The 21,252-nt window shown below is 45.5% G+C and overlaps 2 long non-coding RNA genes across 2 annotated transcripts; both read left to right on the top strand.

Moving 5' to 3' along the window:
• Nucleotides 1-11,940: 11,940 nt before the first annotated feature.
• Nucleotides 11,941-14,201, top strand: LOC125696174 (uncharacterized). The gene is made up of 4 exons (XR_007378213.1): nucleotides 11,941-12,023; nucleotides 12,195-12,296; nucleotides 12,617-12,882; nucleotides 14,115-14,201. It is a non-coding gene; the product is annotated as an uncharacterized LOC125696174 (long non-coding RNA).
• Nucleotides 14,202-14,600: 399 nt separating this feature from the next.
• LOC125696275 (uncharacterized) lies at nucleotides 14,601-18,844 on the top strand. Its single transcript, XR_007378258.1, has 4 exons — nucleotides 14,601-14,706; nucleotides 16,217-16,363; nucleotides 17,514-17,769; nucleotides 18,735-18,844. It is a non-coding gene; the product is annotated as an uncharacterized LOC125696275 (long non-coding RNA).
• The last annotated feature ends 2,408 nt before the right edge of the window (nucleotides 18,845-21,252 follow it).

Here is a 21,252-nt window from a genome sequence, read left to right as displayed (position 1 = left end):
ATATTTTATATTTTATTTTTGTTTTAACTAATTCAGTGCTGGAGAAAGTTTTGGAAAAGTTTCAGGTTGAAGAGGAGGTGAAGCTGTTTCAGTATGTAGATGATTTGCTGAGTTGTGGAAAAGAGGAGTCTAAAGTAAGAGACTAAGTAAAACTCCGAATTTCTTGGGAATATGGGCTAGGGCTGTTTGAACTGTAGTATGTGGAAAAAGAAGTCATATACCTTGGGCATGTGATTTCTGAAGGGAAATGGAGAGTTCTGAAGGAATTCAGGGCACTGTGCAGCTTCATTTGCCCAGGACAAAGAGGGAGCGGCAAAAGTTTCTAGGTTTGATTGCATTCTGTATTTTGTGAATAGAAGAATATGTACAAGAAACAAAGATTGTATCTCCAACTATCACAGGGAGAACCCAACATATTAAAATGGACAAAAGAGGGAAAAGAATTAGTAGAAGTATTGAAACAGGACTTAATCACAGCACCTGTGTTAGAGCTGCCTGCCTTAAAGGAACCATTTCACCTTTTGATAACTGTCAGTGAAAGAGCTGTTTTAGGCATTCTAACACAAAAATAGGGAGACAAAAGAAAACCTATTCATAGTTGTTCAAGGTATTAGACCCTGTATCTCAGGGTTGGCCTGAACGTGTGGCTGTGTCCAGGTGGTATCAGCAACTGCCTTACTGGTAGAAGAGTGTGCGTGTACACTTTGGGAGTGTAAGGAGCAAGTTGTTGACGGTACATGTTCCCCCCCCTACCCTTCCATCACAGAATCACAGAATCACAGAATCACCCGGGTTGGAAGGGACCCCAAGGATCATGTAGTTCCAACCCCCCTGCCTAGCAGGGCCATCAAACATACACATTCAGATCAGGTTGCCCAGGACCCCGTCCAACATGGCCTTAAACACGTCCAAGGACGGGGCATCCACAACCTCCCTGGGCAGCCCGTTCCAGGGCCTAACCACTCTCCTAGTAAAGAACTTCCCCCTAACATCCAACCTAAATCTTCCCTCCTTCAACTTAAAACCATTTCCCCTAGTCCTGCTGTTGTCAGCCCTTTGGAAGAGTTTACTCCCCTCCTGGGTGTAGGTTCCCTTCAGGTATTGATAGGCTGCAATGAGGTCACCCCGCAGCCTTCTCTTCTCTAGGCTGAACAAGCCCAACTCCCTCAGCCTGTCCTCATAGGGGAGGTGCTCCAGCCCCCTGATCATCTTAGTCGCCCTCCTCTGGACCCTTTCCAAAATCTCAATGTCTTTCTTGTACTGAGGGCTCCACACCTGGACACAGTACTCCAGATGGGGCCTCACAAGAGCCGAGTAGAGAGGGACAATCACCTCCCTGTCCCTGCTGGCCACCCCTCTCCTGATGGAGCCCAGGATCCCATTTGCCTTTCGAGCTGCCAGAGCGCACTGCTGGCTCATGTTCAGTCTCTCGTCCATCAGGACCCCCAGGTCCTTCTCTGCCGAGCTGCTCTCAAGGACCACTCCTCCCAGCCTGTACAGGTGCCTGGGGTTCTTCCGGCCCAAATGCAAAACCTTGCACTTTGCCGTGTTGAACCTCATCAGGTTCACCTGAGCCCAGCCCTCCAGCCTGTCGAGGTCCCTCTGAATGGCATCCCTTCCTTCCACCGTATCAACCGCACCACTCAGCTTGGTGTCGTCAGCAAACTTGCTGAGGGTGCACTCAATTCCCTCATCGATGTCATTAATAAAGATGTTAAAGAGCACCGGTCCCAAGACAGACCCTTGGGGGACACCACTTGTTACCGGCCTCCACCTGGACATAGAGCCATTGACCACCACCCTCTGTCTGCGGCCTTTCAACCAATTGCTTATCCATCGGGTCGTCCACCCATCAAATCCACTTCCCTCCAATTTGGAGATGAGGATATGGTGGGGGACCATGTCAAAGGCCTTGCTCAGGTCCAGGTAAATGACATCGGTCGCCTTCCCTTCGTCCACCAATGCCATCACTCCATCATAGAAGGCCACAAGATTAGTTAGGCATGACCTTCCTTTGGTGAAGCCGTGCTGGCTGTCTCGGATCACATGCTCATTCTTTATGTGACCGAGCATGTTGTCCAGGAGGATCTGTTCCATGAAGAGATTGCTCCACATTTTGAGGCATGATGGTTACAAAAAAAAAAAAAAAAAAAATAGAGCAGGAATCTGCTCCTCAGTCTCTTAAAAAAGCATAGTGCCAAACTCTCCCCCGTGGAGATGAAATGGGCATGGAATAATTGGTCCAACTTCGAGGGAGTCATGGGTCATATTAAATTCCCTCCACAAGCAAATTTGTATGGGGGAGGAAAAGGGAATATCAATCATTTGTGCAGTTCCAGGAGCTGCTCTTAGTGCTGCCATAGAGATCCGCAATGAACAGCACATGGTAGAAACCCAAATTATAAAGTCCTTTCAGGAATTGGTGACATACCTGCAGTACCAAGTAGAAGATCTTAGGGGACAGAAAAAGAAGAACATTCAAAAGGCCTCCCTCAGCAAGCCCTTAGAGAACAGTTGGTAAATGACAGGGAGATAGATGCTAGTTCCCCAGGTAGTGACTTTCCTCCAGGAGAAAATCTTGAGGATGTGAGAGCCCAAAAAGACAAGTTGGGAAACCTGTGATCCTTCCCTGCCTTTAGATAGAAACTGGGCGTGCATGGGAAGAGACTGGCAGTGGGTATTCTGATGTTCGTACTGACAAAGTTCCCTGTTTGCTACGGAGCCGGCCAAAGTAAGGAAGGATTTTGGTGACCCTTAGGAAATCAGTATGTGTGGAAAGTGCCATTAACAGAGGGAGGTAAGATCTTGCTGACTGAAAAGAAATCAGAGGGTTATTGGGGACCTGGAATATTTTTCACCACGGGCAACCACTGCCAGTGGTCCTTTACTCCAAGAGCTGCTTATTGGGATGATTACTCCCCAGGACAACTGCTGTTGATTGATTTGCCCCACTGCGGTCCTGTCCCTTTAACCCTCAGGGAGACTCTTCACAAATACTTGTGGAAGCCTCAAGATGATCAGGAGGAACTGTACAAAATTAACCATCTGGATTTCACCTCCCTTCTAACTTTGGTTCATTTAGGACCAGGAAGTCTTATTTTTGTTTTGTTTTCTTTTCCAGTTTTGCTTCTTATAACCTTGGTTTCTTTGGAACCAGGAAGTTCTCTCTTGTTTTCCAGATGCTAACAAATGCTGATACTGTTGCTGTAGCTCACATGTTCCCTTCTCACTCTGCTCCTTTCTCTGGGATCCCTGTGGTATCATTGGTGTTACTGCTTTGGACAGGAATCTTCTTCAGATTAATTTTTGTAATTGCTTATGATGACCTTAACACAGTCACTGGCTGGTCACAGTCCCATGCCCATATTGGCAGTACTGGGCATCTAGTTAGTTTTACTTATGATCCTGTCACTAACTCTCCCGCAGCTTTTGTCCTAATACACAATGCTTCAGTACATACCATACACCTAATCATTGTGCTGGGACTGAATCACAATGGAGTTTTTTTGTTTATTTTTTTCCCTGCAGAGGAGAAAGAATCACAAATGCTTGTGGAGAAAAAAGACTCAGGGATTTCTTCTTCTTTCTTGCTAGCAGATCTTGATGCTCTCCTCTTCCTGCCAGTGGGCTGCGTGTCATGCCATAGTCCTGCAGTCTCCAGAAGTGACCCCACATGCTACCAAAACAGATCACAGACCTGGATTCAGGCATTCTTCATTCTCCCACTGCACGAGCTGTCATGGAGCAACGTGCTCCTCAAACGTAGTCATTTTGTGAGGTTACACAGTGTTTGTGTACTTATGTAGGAATGGAATGTTGTTTCTGCATTAGAACTAAAACGTGAGTATTTTACGTCATTGTCTCTGCTCCAGTCTTGTGTTGTTTGTTTACTACTACTAATTGCTACTTAGTACTACTAAATACTAACAGCTCTTTTTGGGAGTGTTTTTATTTCATCAGGAGTCTCTGAGGGTCTCCTTCACTTGCCTGTTAGATGAATTTTCCACATTGGTGCTTGCTCTGTAGGTAGATGGAGTAATGAATGTATGGGTACAAGGACTGCTGCTGTTATCTGTCCAGCCATCTGGAATACCTCTGAGCCTTGAGTTCCAGACAACATAGACATTGCGCTCCTAAACATTACGATAATGCCTTTAGAAATCCAAAACCCTTGACAATGGTATCAGTAGGCTCATTATGTTGCAAGACTACTGATTTTTGATGCTGGTCAGACAGGACCTCAGTGATGATAGAAAATTTAAGGAGGAGAATGTAAGCCATTAGCAATAGATAAACATTTAGCTAGCAACAGTTTCTATTTAGCCAGTATGCCCATGTGCAGTTAAGCATCAGGAAGGTCTGTGAACCTGAAATACTCAGGCAATGAGGAATCAGGGGAAAAGGTGAGCATCAAGGTAATAGGGCATGTTCTTTGCTTTGTAATAGGGTTTTGTTTGCTTTTCATTCAGTATCATTTCTTACCATTACGCAGCGTTTGTCTTGTCTTGTTTTTCATGTTGCCAATCAACATTTAGTTGGAGCTTGGGTGACCCGAATGCATACAACTAAGTGTTGACCAAGTGTGATGTGAAATGAAGAGTTAGGCTCCAAAACAGGCTTCTAGTGAGTGCTGTGTACGACATGGAGTATCGAGAACTACCTCTGTTTCTCCCTGCCCCATGTTGTTCAGTACCAGACGTGAAGGTTTCTTCTTTCCTTCTAGGGTTGGAGACTCCACTATCAGATGGCATTGGCCTTTCAAGCCTCCCTGGGTTGTAGTGCTGGTTGTGCCCTGATCCTTGGAAAGGGGAACTGATTCCTTCATCATTACCTGATGGTGACGTCTACTTATCTTGTGTCCAGTGAGCGGTGGTGGAAAAACTGCGGCTCTCCCGAGTGGTGCAAGGACTCTACTGAGGCTCATTGTGTTTATAGTAGAAAACTACAGCCATAGATGGATGCCAATATCCACTCCTTACTCTGTCTGGCAAGCTGTGTTGATCTCTGAAGTTGCTCCCACACTTGTAGAAGTTCTTTGGGCTCAGCATCAGTTGTCTCTTGCACTCACATGGCTTTCACCAGGTATTCTTTCTTTTCCCCCATCTTTAGGGCTCGCAAGTACTGATGTGATGTCTCTGCCTTCTGTCGCTCCCACCAAACATGGGTTTGTTCTTTTTAGGTTCAATATCATTTCTTGACGTTATGCAATGTTTCTCATTTTTCTTGTGTTTCATGTTGCCAATCTATGCCTAGTTGGAGCTACAGTGAGCCCAAATGGTGACTGCTCTGCTTTGACCAAGTGAGATGCAAAAAGAAGAGGTAGGTTGCAAAACAGGCTTCTAGTGCGTGCCATGTAAGACTTGGGGTATCCAGAGTTAACTTCTTGTCTTTCTCCTTTTCCAGTTCCTTTTCCAGTTCCCTTTGATTTTTCCCCCCTTTTTATAATTTATTTTCATTTCCTAATCCACTTTCTAATTCTACTGCTTTTCTTTTTTCCAATTCTTTTTCCAATTCCTTTTCCAATTCCTTTTCCGAATAGTTTTCTGCTTCGTTTTTTTATTTTTACCTTTTTCTTTTCTCTCCTTGTTCTTTTATTTCCTTTTCTTTCTCTTTCTAATTTGTTTTCTTAAGACTTTTTCAAATTCTTTTTTGTTTTGAATTTTTTCTATTTCTTTATAATTCTTTATCTTTTGATAATTCTGTTTCCAATTCTGTTTGTTTCCAATTGTTTTTCTTTTTCTTCATGTTCCTTTTCTTAGTCATATTCCTTTCCATATTTTATTTTCTTCAACATATTACAATTCCCATTCCAATTCTTTTTCCTTTATTAATTATTTTTCCATTCCCTTTTCTAAATCTTTCTCTCTTTCTAAATCTGTTTCTTCTTTCCTGTTTCTAATTGTGAGAATCCTTTGTTTTTTGGCTCAAAGCTTGCTTCCTGAGGTTTTTCTTGTGATAAGACTCTCAATGATTTGTTAAGGAGGCAAGTGATGGGTGCTAACCGTGTGACAATCGGTATCACTTTGGGAACATTTGAAAGCCCCTTCCTCCAGAGCTGCTTGCCTCCGGAATAGAGTGCTCAGGAGTGTTCACTGGCAGAAGATCTGGCCTGTGACTAAACAGCTCCAGCTTGGTATGGGAAAGTTGGGGAATTATACCATCGTGTTCTGTGAAAAACAAGATGCAGATGGGCATCCCTGTTCCCTCTTGTCTGCTGGCAAGGCCCAGAAGATGGGAACAAAGGAGTTTCTGCTGAGATCCCAGAGCCAGAAGCTGCCACTCCAAGGAGAGCTGACTCAACCACATTGGATTTGAGCTGTCACTCCAAAGACAGCTGACTCGACCACTTTGAAACTATTGAAAAGGGGCCGTCATCACCATGGTCATGGCTGTCGTTCTCATCATTCTCCTCGTCGTCAACAGAACAATGCCTGACGACCCACCACTACTGAAGATCAAAGACTGAACTACAAACCACGCTAGATCCATGGTGGTGACTGTCTCCCTCTTGCTTCCTATAAAGACTCCTTGCTTCTTCTTCTCTATCTTTTCTATCTTTCCTATCGCCCTCCTTCCCTTCCCCATTACCCTAATTCGTAATAGCCTCCGTCCTCCCCTTCCCCATTTCCCTAATTATGATTTGTAATAAATTGGTCGGACCAACATTTAAACTGTTGTTTCTTAATCTCACGCCGGGTATATAGATAATAAAAGAACCTCCTCTCCCTCCTATAAATTGGAGCAAGACACTAATCTGCTTTGTTTTTCTAATTTTTTTTCCTAATTCTTTTCCTATTTCTTTTTCCTGTTGCAAGTTTTTCTTTTCATTGCAAGTCTTTTTCTATTTCATTTTTTTTTCTTTTTTGAATCCCAATTCTTTTTCAAATTGTAGTTCTTGTGTTCTCTTTCTGGATCATTTTCTATTTTTTTTTTTCCTAATTCTTTGTCTAATTCAAACTATTTGTCTAATTCTTTTTCTATTTTTTTCTTTTTCTCATTCTTTTTCTTTTTCCAATTCCTCTTTATTTCCTTTTTCCATTTCTCAATCTAATTTTAATTCTTCTTCTTTTTTTTTAAAAATAAAATACTTTTTGGTCTTTCTAATACTTTTTGTGTTCTAATTTTCTTTTTCCTTTTCTAATGATTTCTCTAATTCTTTTTCTAATTCGTTTCCTGCTCTTTGTTTTTTCTTTTTCTAATTCTAATTCTTTTTCCAAGCCTTTTTTTGTGGTCCTTTTCCCAGTCTAAGTCTTTCTTTTTTCTATTTCAATTTTTTTCTAACTCCAACTCTTTTTCTAATTGTGGTACTTCTTCTTTTCCCTGTTCCACATCTTTTCCCTGTTCCATGTCTCTTTCATTTTTCTGTTTCAGTTTTTTCTTTTACATTTTCCAATTTTTTCTAATTTTTTAAATTAATTTTCTAATTCATTTTCTATTTTTTTCTGTTCTTTTTGATTGTTTCTTTTTTTTCAGATTCTAAATATTTTTCTACTTTTCATTGTAAATCTTGTTATCTTTCTATTTTTTCTTTATATTTTTCCTTTTTCTAATTCATTTTATTTTTCTCAATCTTTTTCCAGCTCTTTTTCTGTTTCCAGGTTTTTCTTTTTGCAGCTTTTTCCTTTTCCAATTATCGTTCTAATTCTTCTCGTTTTTCTTTATCCATTGGTTTTCTTTTTCTAATTCCTTTTCTTTTCATATTCTTTCTCCTGCTCTAGTGCTTTTGTTTCCTTTCTCTTCTTTTTCATTTTCCAATTCTTTTTCCAAGTCTGTTTCCATTTCCAGTTCTCTTTCCAATTTTTCATCTATTTTTTTTCCATTTTTTCTTTTCTCAATTCCTTTTTATACAATTCCTTTTCTTTTTCCAATTCCTTTTCTTTTCATCTTCTTTTCCATATTCTTGTTTTTCTCTCTCTAATTCTTTTTCTAATTCTTCTTCTATTTTTTCTAATTATTCTCTTTTTTCTTATTATTTTTCATTGTTCTATTTCTAGTTCTTTTTCTAGACTTTTTTCTCACTTTTCCATTTTCCTTTATTTTTTCCCTCTTTTTTTGTCTTTCTACTTTTAGCTCCTTTTCCAATTCCTTTTCTAATATTTTTTTCTAATTCTTTCTCATTTCCCATTTTTTTCCAGTTCCTTATCTTTTTCCAATTCTCATTCTAATCCTAATTTGTCCTCGTTTTTTTCGTTTTCTAATTGTTTTTCTCTTTCATTTTCTAATTTAATTATTTTCTTTCTTTTCTATTTCAAATTATTTTTATAATATTTTCTTCACCTTTTTCTTCTCCCCTTTTCTTGTTTTTCTGTTTCTTACTCTTTTTCTAATTCTTTTTGTCTTATTTCCTAATTCTTTTTCTAATTCTTTTGCTTTTTCTAATTCTTGATTTTTTTCCTTTTCTAATATTTTTTTCCCTAATTGGTTTTCTTTTTCCTTTTTATTTTTGTAATTCTTTTTCTAATTCCAGTTCTTTTTCCTCTGCCTTTTCCAATTCTTCTTCTAGTTCTATTTCCAATTCGTTTTCTATTTATTTTCCTAATTCCAATTATTTTGTCTTTTTCCTCGCCTTTTTCCTGTCCTCATTGTATTTCAAATTCTTTTTTTCTTTTTCTAATAATGTTCCTTTTAATAATTCTAGTTATTTCTCCTTCTTTCTTTTTCTACATCGTTCTTTTCTCCTTTCCTTTTCTCTTTTTTCATTTTTATTCCCCTTTTTTCGTTTCTGTTTTCCTTTTCCTTTTTTCTTTTCATTTTCATCTTCTGTGAACCTGAAGTGCTCAGGCAATGAGAAACCAGGGGAGGAGAAGGTAAGAGTTGGATAATAGATCATGGACGATGTCCCACTGATTCAGATTTCAGTGTTCCTGAAGAAAATACTACCAGTCTACAAGAGCCTTATCCAGCTGGGCTGCATTGCCAGATAACAAACCTGAATAAAGCAGTATCCCAATTGTGGGAGTCATCCCACCATGTTTCTGTGATAGCAACAAGGTCATAACTTCCCGAGTGCATCACAGTTTCCAGTTCCTCCTGCTTGTTACTCAGACTGCGTGCGTTGGTATAAAGGCACTTCAGCCGGGCTATCCGTCTCGCCACCTTTATAAGGGATCTAGGATCCCCTAGAACAGCAGCATCCCCAGCATCCCCCTGCCCTAGTCCTTCCCTATGCAATCTGCCATCATTGCCCATAGAGGTTGGTATAAGCCCTCGAATGACCCGTTCAACTCCAGTAGCCCTTATTTTGTCCCCTTCCCCCTTCATTCCTAGTTTAAAGACCTGTCAATGAGTCCTGCTAATTCTTCAGCTAAGATCCTCTTACCCCTCAGGGACAGGCTGCATGCATCAGCAGCCATCATGCCAGGTGCAGTGTAAATTGCCCCATGGTCAAAAAAGCCGAAATTCTTGCGCCTGCACCAGCTCTTAAGCCATCTATTGAAGAGTTGAATATTGAAGAGTCCAACATTGTCATTCCCCAGTGTCACCCCAACGCTCTCACCCCAGAACCAGTCATTCACGTTAAATCCCTGTGGTTCTCCAACATCACTCCCAATGATGTCACCCTATCATGCTACTCCCTAACATCTATCCTATTGATACCCCAACATCACTCCAACATAACCACCGTGTCACTCCCTCTAGGTGTCACTCTAAAATTTTAGATGATTCCATTAAGTGGGAAGCAGAATCTCCCTAAGCAAGTATGCTATTACTATCTGACCCTTGAGAGATGGCAAGCTGCAGAAAAGGAGAGAGAAGGAACATGCCAGCAGCGGATTTGATCAGCATCACTAGCAGGGCATCCCCTGCTTCAAAGCACACTTCCACTCTTTCTCCCACTTTCATTCTCCCCAGGGTCTGTAGGGTTTGATCCACTTGCATGCTGTACCCGTTCAGCCAGTACATGATACAGAGCTTTACAGTCTAAGAATTTTAGGATGCTATAATCACAAAATAAACAAGACAGTTAGGCAAAGCAGACTACGACAACAAAATAGAATAAATAGAAGGCTTACCCCTATCCTGGGCTCACTCACAAAACTCTAGCAGAGCAGATCTCCAGCAGAAACCCTTCCCCCCTGGCAGCCAGCTCTTAAATAGCTCTAGGAGGGGGCAGCCTGGCTCCACCCCTTCTGGCAGCACAGGTGAATTGAATTGCCTTCACCTGTGCTCCTCTGGCTGCCTCATGGCTCGCCTCAGGTGATCAATCAGAGGTTCAGGCCATGACTCAGCAGTTCCCATACAAGAGCCCAGCTGGAACATCGGCTTGCAAAACAAGTCTTCGCAAGAACAAGACCAAATACCAGGGACAGCTCTCTCTACAAAACATTTGCAGCCACAGCCACAAATATCAACTCCCTTAAAACTGCCAAAATACCTTATTCAATTCCAGGATCATTCTTCAGTCAGGGGCCGTTAGGTCCCCAATATAACACCCCAACAACGTCACCACCCAGTGTTCACTCCCTGATGTCACCCACCCTTCCTCCCCAAAAAGCCCCAACATAACCCATGCCACTACAATGACACTTCAGAATCACTCTCCAGTGTCACCCCAATGTCACTCCCAGAGTCGTGCCAGCAATGTCACCCCCCAGCATCACACTAAGTCACCCCAGTGTCTCCATCGAGTATCTCTCTCTCTCTGATTCCCCCCCCCCCCCCCACCCGCAATACCCCAGCATCACCCCCCAGCGTCACTCTCCAGGCTCAGTCCACAACTTCACCCCAGTGTCATCCCAGCATCACTCCATGGCATCACCCCAACTTGCTTGCCAAGTAAGCAAGGTTTGGGACAGCAGCTCCTAGCGGGGCTGTATAAGCTTTCAGACACCGATAATCGATTATTAATCACCACCTTCCATCTGGTTTCCAAACCAGATGACAACGAGTTATGTGGGGAGTCTGTTCTGGAAACGATTTGTCTTTTTTCCAAACCTGCTATGAGTTCAGAAATCCCACATCATGCTGCAGCAGAAATGGGGTACAGTGGTATGTTAGCGACCCCTGCTTAGGGAGCACAGGGGCTGCGTAAAGTGCACACGCTGCAGCCTGCCTATTTCTTTGGAGTCTGGGATTGAAACTTGACCCAAAAGGCCACACACTGCCATACAGGCAGGTGCCAGGTTCACCCACTGATTATGTCAAATCCTGAATTGTTTTCACAATGGGCTTTAATTGCAAAGAAAGTAAGCGACACGTTTCTCACTGGAGAGCCACAAGCTGTCCCCACTAGTTTGGCAAACAGCGCTCGCTCCGATCACACCGGTGATCTCAACTCTGCCATCCAGGCTGCACACACAGCTTTTCAGCATCTTGCTGTATCAGTACTGAAATTTGTGTGCTGTATCATACTGAAATTTGTGCTCCCCTATCTATTAGAAATTTTACCAAATGCCTTTGAGGACAGACTTGAATCAAAATATGCACGCCATTGTTGCTCATCCTTTGATCAAACTCCCCTTGCCGGACAGGCAGATCCAATCACCTGCTAGTAATTAGGTTTTTTTTGTTGTTTACAGCCTGAAGCAGTGATTGAGCACCTGGTGAGGGGTGTGGCCAGCCCTGCCAGCACAGGTGGAAGCAATTTACCTGTGGGACCGGATAGGGCTGAGCTTGGCTCCACCCCCTCCCTGCCCATATTTAAGGACTGGGAACAGTAAGGGCAGCATTCTGCTTGGGAACTGCCTCCTTGGGAGCATTGGGAGCAAGTTCTGCCCTTTGGAATGGGGGTGAGTGACTGATGCTTTATTGTAGGGCTCTGGTCTTTCCCTTTTTTGGGGATCCTGACCACTTTTAAGGGCTGGAAGCTGTGAGGGCAGCATCTCTGCATGGAGGCTGCTTCCTTTGGGGTGTGGGCTGAGTGTTTGTTTTTGGAATGGGGTCATTGATTTCTTCTTTACTGCTGGATTGTAATTTCACTTTTTGGGAGCTCCTGACCACATTTAAGGTCTGTCAGCAGAAGGAGCAGCAACTGCACCTGGAGATTGCTTCCTTTAGAGTGTGGGGTGAAGCCTTGAAACTGGGTGAGTGATTCTTTATTCCAGGGTTGCAGTATCTTGTTGTTGGGGGGACCCTGACCCCACTTAAGGGCTGGCAGCCTTTAAGGTGGTATCTGTTTTTAGAGACCATCTCTTTGGGAGTGTGGGGTGAGCTCTGGTCCTTGAGAAAGGATGAGTGATTCCTTCTTATTTTAGGGTTGTGACCTTTCCTGTTTTTGGGGAATCCTGACCACATTGAAGCGCTGGCAGATGTAAGGGCAATGTTGATCTCTGGTGGCTGTCTCCTGTAGAGCATGGGTGAGTTTTGGCCTTTGAGAAGGGTGTAAGTGGTTTCTTTGCTTTTTCTTTATTTCAGGCCTGCAATCTCCCTTCTTTTTTTTTTTTTTTTGTTGTCGTTGTTGGTAGTATCCTGACCACATTTAAGGGGTGGAAGCCATAAGGGCAGCATCTCTACCTGGAGACTGCTTCCTTGGCAGTGTGGGCTGAGTGTTCATCTTTGGAATGGGGTAACTTCTTCTTCCTTTATTTCAGGGCTGTTATGCACTGCTTCCAACCATGCAGAGTTGTTTAAGGGCGTTCTGTGCACCCTTAGGTGTAATAAATCTTCATCTTCATAGGAAGCCAAGAATTATCCTCTTCTGGACCGCTGTACTCAGCATCACCCCAGCATGATGAAGTGAAGCCTCTGGTCTGCTGAATACTGGGACTGGCCCAGAGAGGCTCTGATGGATGTGGATTATCCTAGCCAGAGTACTTGGTACCATTGGTGGTGATCTCGTCCAACTGCCACACAACGAACAGGAACATCCCCAGCCAGATCAGGCTGCCCAGAGGTTGACCCAGCCTCACCTTGGAAGGGACAGGGCATCCATCACATGTCTGGGTAACCTGTTCCGCTGTGTCACCACCCTCACTGTACAAGATTTTCTTTATATCTAGGCTAAATCTTTCCTTGTTCTTCCCTTCAGGTGTTGAAAGGCTGTTACCAGATCACCTCGGAGCCTTCACTTCTGCAGGCTGAACAGCTCCAGCTCTCTCTCTCTTTATAGGAAAGGCGTTCCATCCCTCAGTTCATATTTGTGGCTGTTCTCTGGATGTTCTCCAACAGCTCCACGTCTGTCCTGCGCTGCGGACATCCACATCCAGATGCAGCACCTCCAGGTGAGGCCTCATAGAGCAGAGGGGCAGGACCAGCTCCCTTCGCCTGCTGACCGCTCATCTTTGGATGGAGCCCAGCGTACAGTTGGCTTTCTGGGACAGGAAGGTACATCGCTGAGTGCCACTACTCAGCCTGTTGAGGTCCCTCTGGATGGCGTTGTCCCTCTGCTGTGTCACTGCACCCCACAGCTCGGTGTCATTAGGGTGCACTCAGCCCCACTGTCAATGTCACTGATGAAGGGGCAATCCCAGGTGTTTGTACAAACTCAGCAAAGAACACCTTGAGAGCAGCCCCACAGAAAAGGACTTGCGGCTCCCGGTAGATGAGCTGGGATCCATGAGTGGACATCAGCCAGCAGAGCGTGCTTGCAGCCTGGAAGGCCAGCTGTGTTCTGGGCTGCATTAAAAGAGGAGCGGCCAGCAGGGAGAGGGAGGTGATCGTCCCCATCTGCTCGGCTCTTGTGAGGCTTCATCTGCAGCGCTGCATCCAGGCCTGGGGCCCCCAGCACAGGAAGGACGTGGAGCTCATGGAGCAGGTCCAGAGGAGGCACTGAGATGAGCAGATGGTTGGAGCAGCTCTTGTACAAGGAAAGGTTGAGGGAAGTGGGGTTCTTCAGCCTGGAGAAGAGAAGGCTTGGGGGGACCTCATTGCAGCCTCACAGTACTTGAAGGGGGAACAGCAGGAAGGGGAATGGCTGTTTACGAGGGTGGATCGTGATAGGACAAGGGGAAATGATTTTAAACTGAAACAGGGGAGGTTTAGGTTGGTTATTAGGAGGAAGCATTTCACACAGAGGGTGGTGATGCACTGGAACGTGTGCTTCAGAGTCACTTCCAGGAGGATCTGCTCCTCGATTCTTTGCAGCACAGAGGTGAGACTGACACGTTGGTGGTTCCCAGGGTCATACTTTATATCTGCAGTAACAGCTGTGCTGTTGCCTTTTTTCTGCTCACCAGGGACTTCACCTGACTGCCTCGACTTCTCAGATACCACTGAGAGTGGCTCGGTGACTGCAGCGGTGAATTCCCTCAGGGCTCTGGGACTCGTCTCATCAGGACCCAAAGAATCCTGGATGCTCAGGTTCTCAGGTGGTCCAGATCCTGATCTCCCATCACAGTGTGGGATAGGGAGGGGTCTGTGGGACCGGCATTGCTTCCTCAATCCCCACCTACCAAACCGAAGGTGAGAGCAGTGTATAATGAGCAGTTATCAGAGAAGATGGAAGATGGATGTTGTTGGGTACCTGAGCCTTCTCCTTGTCTGTTGTTCCCAGCTGCAGTGCTGCTGGTAAGCAGCATCACGCACAGAGTGCAGCCACATTGATCAGGGAAAGGAGTGCAGGTTTGTGAAAGAGGCACATCTGCAGGGCAGTGACTTCATTACTGCTTTGTGTCCCACAGGTGGCTGCGGAGTTGCTGCGCTCCCGAGTGCCGTAACGACTGCATGGAGATGCGTGGCTCTTCAGGGGAACAGCAAGGAACCGGAATCTGCATTTCCTGGAATGCCCCGGAACCTCGCTTTGCTGGCTGGTAATTGTCTGCCCAGCAGGTAAGGGCAATGCTCACCCATCAGTGTTTACCCACTCCACAGCACAGCACAGCACGGTGCTCCCAGAGCTCTTCATTGCACTTTATGGTGCCCTGGATGCTGCCTGTCCTTTTCTTTCTGTGTTCTCTTTGTCTCTGGCCTTTCACTGCAGTGTTTTCCTTCCCTTTGCCCTTGCTGTTCCCTACTGCGTTGTCTTGCCCTCCTGTTTTTGTGTTCCATGCCACGTTCATTTGGCCATTGCCCTTGGCTTTCTTTGCTGGATTCACTTCAGCGTTCAGTTTTGGCGTTCTGTACTGCGTTCTCTCGCCCTCCTGTTTTGGTATTTCCTTCCACGTTCTCTTAGCCGTTGCCATTGGCTGGGCATTCTCTTGCCCTCCTGTTTTTGTGTTCCATGCTGGGTTCTCTTGGCCATTGCCCTTGGCTTTCTTTGCCACATTCACTTCGGCATTCAGTTTTGGTGTTCCCTGCTGCTTTCTCCTGCCCTCCTGTTTTGGCGTTTCTTGCCGTGTTCTCTTGGCCATCATCCTTGGCATTTCCTTCCATGTTCTCTTGGCCCTTGCCCTCCTGTTTTTGTGTTCTATGCCACATCTCTTGGCCATTGCCCTTGGCTTTCTGTTGCCACATCCTCTTCGGCATTCAGTTTTGGCGTTCCCAGCAGCATTCTCTTTGGCCTCCTGTTTTGGCATTTCCTGCCACGTTGTCTTGGCCCTTGCCTGGGCATTCCCTGCAGCGTTCTCTTTGACCTCCTAACTTGCTGTTCCAGCCACATTCTGCATTGGCCTTCTTTGCCGCGTTCTTTTTGGCCTCCTATTTTGGCTTTTCCTGCCATATTTTCTTAGCCCTTGCCTGGGCATTCCATGTCGTGTTCCCTTGTCCTTTTGTTTTGGCATTTTGTGCTGCATTCTCTTGGCCTTTGCCGTTGGCTTTTCCTGCTGTGGTCTCTTTGGCTGTATTCTGACCTTTCCTGTTGCGTTCTCCTTGCCCTCACCTTGGCTTTCCATTGGTGATCTCTTTGCTTTTGCCCTTGCCTTAGCTTGGCTGTTTTCTTTGCGTTTACCTTGGTTTTCCATGAGAGTTCTCCTTCCCTTTGCCTGCCCTGGGAGTTCTGCTTGCCTTCGGCACTCTGGGATTAGCTGGGAGGCAACATTAAAGTTAACCTTGACCTGAACCCGTAGCTGAATGGGAGTCCTAACGATAATTGTGTTAACCTGCAGTGTATCTGTAAACCAAACCCTTAACGCAGTGTTGAAAATGTCTCTTAACCTGAATGCTGCCTTAAAAATAATGCCTCATGTTTTTTGTCAAATAACCTTAATTGTGATTGTAGTGCAGAATACTGAACTGATGTTAGACCAACTGTAACTTCAACCCTATGAATAACATTAATTATATCCCTAATGTTAATTATAATTATTAATTACAACCCTTGTGTCATCATTACAGCAATGTGCTCAGGGTGCAGCCCCACACATGTGGGGCAGCGCCTTCATTACTGCGTTGTGTCCCACAGGTGGCAGCAGAGCTGCGTTGCTCCTGAGCACTTTAAGGACAGCACGGAGATGCGCGGCTCTTCACGGCAGCAGCAGAAACTGAAATCTGCATTTCCTGGAATGCCCTGGAACCTCGCTTTGCTGGCTGGTAATTGTCTGCCCAGCAGGTAAGGGCAATGCTCACCCACCAATGTTTACTCATTACTTACTGAGACACAAGGTAGGGTTCCCAGAGCTCATTTCTGCACTTCCTGGTGTCCTGAATGCTGCCTGTCCTTTTCTTTCCGTGTTCTCCTTGCCTCCAGCCTTTCCCTGCTGTGTTCTCCTTGCCCTTGGCTTTTCCTGCTGCGTTCTCTTGCCCTCCTGTTTTGGTGTTCCCTGTGGCATTCCCTTGGCCACCTTTGCTGTGTTCTCTTTGGCCTTCGGTTCTGGCCATCTGTGCCACATTCCCTTGGCCTTTGTCCTTGGCCTTCTTTGCCACGTTCCCTTTGCCTTCTGTTCTGGCATTCCCTACAACATTCTCTTTGGCCTTCAGCTTTGGCGCTCCTGGCTGCGTTCTCTTTGGCCATTGCCCTCAGCCTTCATTGCCACATTCCCTTTGGCCTCTTGTTTTGGCATCCCTTACGGTGTTCTCTTTGGCCTTTGGTTTAGGCGTTCCCTTCCATGTTCTCTTTGGCCGTTGCCCTTGGCCTTCTGTGTTGGCCTTCCATGCAGCGTTCTCATGGACCTTGCCCTCCATTTTGGCCTTCCCTGATTCGTTTTCTTTCGTCTCTGTTTTGGCGTTCTCTGCAGCCTTCTCCTCAGGCCTGGCCTGTGACGAGGCTTTCTCTTCAGTGCTCTCCCTGCCTTTGCCTTCCCTTTGCCTTCGGCGTTGCCTTCCCTTGGGTGTCATCCATGCCTTTGCCCTCCGTTTTGGCGTTCCCTCAGCTGTTCTCCTTGCCTTTTGCTCTTACCTTTGCCTTGGCCTTCCCTATCGCTCACTCTGAGCACGATCCTAATAACCCTAACCTCAATACTTTCTCCCCAGCCCTAAGCTCTGAACCCCAAATGTAGTGTGAATTGCAGCCATGACTGTATAGATACCTGTGCAAATTAACCCTGCACCTTCCATAGTGCTTTCAATTGGGCACTGAACCCATCTGTAACCTTCTGTGTAATACTAACAAAAACCCCACAGCTTCCCTGTTAAATACTCCTAACCTTACTCTGAAGCCATTTCTTGGAGCCGTGTTTGGCTTTCATGTTTTGTGGGTGGGCTGACTGAGCATCGTTTGTGTCTCGATGTTCCTCCTTCTAAAGCGTGTCTCTGTATTACAGGTGAAGATGCCTTTGATGCTTCCAGTTGATGGCTTCCCCCCTGCAATGCCATCATCTTTCCAGTCCTCCCACACTCACCGCCAGCTCGGTTCAGTCCAGCTTTTACCTGAATCCCTGCTCTGTTCCCTTTCCTGAGCGCTGTAAGGACAGCATGGAGATGCATGGCTCTTCATGGCAGCAGCAAGGAACTGGAATCTGCATTTCCTGGAACGCCCCAGAACCCCACTGTGCTGCCTGGTAATTGTCTGCCCAGCAGGTAAGGGCAATGCTCACCCACCAGTGTTTGCTCATTACTTACTGAGACACAAGGTAGGGTTCCCAGAGCTCATTTCTGCACTTCCTGGTGTCCTGAATGCTGCCTGTCCTTTTCTTTCCGTGTTCTCCTTGCCTCCAGCCTTTCCCTGCAGCGTTCTCCTTGCCCTTGGCTTTTCCTGCTGCGTTCTCTTGCCCTCCTGTTTTGGCGTTCCCTGTGGCATTCTCTTGGCCATTTGCCCTTGGCCACCTTCACTGTGTTCTCTTTGGCCTTCGGTTTTGGCCATCTGTGCCACATTCCCTTGGCCTTTGTCCTTGGCCTTCATTGCCACATTCCCTTTGGCCTCCTGTTCTGGCGTTCCCTGCGGCATTCTCTTTGGCCTTTGGTTTTGGCGTCCCCTTCCACGTTCTCTTTGGCCATTGCTCCCGGCCTTCTTTGCCACTTTCCCTTTGGCCTCTTGTTTTGGCATCTCCTACAGCGTTCTCTTTGCCTTTGGTTTTGGCCTTCTGTGCCGCATTCTCTTTGGCCATTGCCCTTGACCTTCTGCATCGGCCTTCCCTGCAGCGTTCTCACGGACCTCGCTCTCCATTTTGGCCTTCTGCGTTGATCTCTTTGGTCTCTGTTCTGGTGTTCTCTGCGGCCTTCTCCTTGGGCCTGACCTCTGATGTGACTTTTGGCATTCTCCAAGCCTTTCCCATCCCTTTGCCTTTGCCCTCTGTTTTGGCGTTCCCTTGGCTGTTCTCCTTGCCTTTTGCTCCTGCCTTTGCCTTGGCCTTCCCTAACGGTCACTCTAACCCTAATCCTGATGTACCTAACCTTAACACCTTTCCTGTTAAATACTCCTAACCTTACTCTGAAGCCATTTCTTGGAGTGGTGTTTGGCTTCCATGTTTTGTGGGGGTGGGCTGATGGTGAGCACAGTTTGGGTCTCAGCGTTCCTCCTTCTAAAGCATGTCTCTGTATTACAGGTGAAGATGCCTTCGATGCTTCCAGTCGATGACTTCCCCCCTGTGATGCCATTGGTTTTCCTGGCCTCCCACAGTCACCGCCAGCTCAGTTCAGTTGAGCTGTTACCCAAATCTCCACTCCGTTCCCTTTCCATGATCTTCCTGTCACTCTGCCACAAGCCCCCACCAAGATCATCGCAGGCAACGTGTGGGATGCAGCACTCGGTCTCATTACAGTGCATCCCATCAGCTTCAGCCCAGCGATCCAACCCACCCGCACCCTTCCTGAGGGCCCTTCTGCTCCCAGGCCAATCAACGCTTCCTTCTGATGCCATCTGCGTTCCTTCCTGCCCACTTTCAGACTCGTGCCCCTTTGTGGCCATTTTGAGAGTTGTGCTGATTTCAGCGTCTGCATTCAATTGACTTCAACCAAATTGGCTTTAGTTTTACATTCACTTAATGTAAACCAAATTGGCTTTAGTTTTACATTCACTTAATGTAAACCAAATTGGCTTTAGTTTTACATTCACTTAATGTAAACCAAATTGGCTTTAAGTTTGCCTTGCTTACGGGGTTGGGTTAGCTTTGCTTTGTTTGTTCTAGCGCAGGGCTAACCCAACCCCGTAACCAAGGGCCGGCGGAGGCGATTTTGTTCCTTCCCGGCCAGTCTGAGACTCGTGCCCCCTTGTGGCCATTTGAAGAGTTGCGCTGATTTCAGTGTCTGCATTCAATTGATCTTAACCAAATTGGCTTTGGCTTTGCATTCAACTTATTTCAACCAAATTGGCTTTAGTTTTACATTCACTTGACTTCAATCAAATTGGCTTTAGCTTTACATTCAATTATTGTAAACCAAATTGGCTTTAGTTTTACATCCAATTAAATGTAAACCAAATTGGCTTTAGTTTTACATTCGATTAATGTAAACCAAATTGGCTTTAAGTTTGCCTTGCTTACGGGGTTGGGTTAGCTTTGCTTTGTTTGTTCTAGCGCAGGGCTAACCCAACCCCGTAACCAAGGGCCGGCGGAGGCGATTTTGTTCCTCCCGGCCAGTCTGAGACTCGTGCCCCCTTGTGGCCATTTGAAGAGTTGCGCTGATTTCAGCGTCTGCATTCAATTAATCTCAACCAAATTGGCTTTAGCCTTGCAGTCACTTTGCATCAACCAAATTGGCTTTGGCTTTGCATTCAACTTATTTCAACCAAATTGGCTTTAGATTTACATTCACTTGACTTCAATCAAATTGGCTTTAGCTTTACACTCAATTATTGTAAACCAAATTGGCTTTAGTTTTACATCCAATTAATGTAAACCAAATTGGCTTTAGCATTGCCTTGCTTACGGGGTTGGGTTAGCTTTGCTTTGTTTGTTCTAGCGCAGGGCTAACCCAACCCCGTAACCAAGGGCCGGCAGAGGCGATTTTGTTCCTCCCGGCCAGTCTGAGACTCGTGCCCCCTTGTGGCCATTTGAAGAGTTGCGCTGATTTCAGCATCTGCATTCAATTAATCTCAACCAACTTGGCTTTAGCCTTGCAGTCATTTTGCATCAACCAAATTGGCTTTAGTTTTACATTCACTTGACTTCAATCAAATTGGCTTTAGTTTTACATTCGATTAATGTAAACCAAATTGGCTTTAGTTTTACATTCGATTAATGTAAACCAAATTGGCTTTAGCTTTGCATTGCTTACGGGGTTGGGTTAGCTTTGCTTTGTTTGTTCTAGCGCAGGGCTAACCCAACCCCGTAACCAAGGGCCGGCGGAGGCGATTTTGTTCCTTCCCGGCCAGTCTGAGACTCGCGCCCCCTTGTGGCCATTTGAAGAGTTGCGCTGATTTCAGCGTCTGCATTCAATTAATCTCAACCAAATTGGCTTTAGCCTTGCAGTCATTTTGCATCAACCAAATTGGCTTTGGCTTTGCAGTCATTTTGCATCAACCAAATTGGCTTTGGCTTTGCAGTCATTTTGCATCAACCAAATTGGCTTTGGCTTTGCATTCAACTTATTTCAACCAAATTGGATTTAGTTTTACATCCAATTAAATGTAAACCAAATTGGCTTTAGTTTTACATTCGATTAATGTAAACCAAATTGGCTTTAGCTTTGCATTGCTTACGGGGTTGGGTTAGCTTTGCTTTGTTTGTTCTAGCGCAGGGCTAACCCAACCCCGTAACCAAGGGCCGGTGGAGGCGATTTTGTTCCTCCCGGCCAGTCTGAGACTTGCGCCCCTTTGTGGCCATTCTGAGAATTGCAATGTCTTTGGATGGGCTGAGATCTGCACTGCTTTTGAGGTGGGTTGCAGTACACAACATTCTCACAAATGCGGTGTCACTAATGGGGTATGGAGGCTTTGTACTCATTCTCTGGTTGGTCTGATGTCTATGCGAACCATGTGTTACAGCTGTACTGCATATGTGTGTGCTGCGCCTGTAAATTGCGTCGTGCCATGTACACAATATGTGTTATGTTGCGCCTGTGAACTGTGCTATGCCATGTGCAGAATGTGTGGAGGCCGTGCCTATAAACTAAGTCTTGGAATCA

This window comes from Lagopus muta, chromosome 7 (assembly GCF_023343835.1).
Source record: "Lagopus muta isolate bLagMut1 chromosome 7, bLagMut1 primary, whole genome shotgun sequence".
Lineage (NCBI taxonomy): Eukaryota > Metazoa > Chordata > Aves > Galliformes > Phasianidae > Lagopus > Lagopus muta.
Note: the sequence above shows the minus strand (reverse complement) of the source record. Positions and strands in the feature narration are given on the sequence as shown.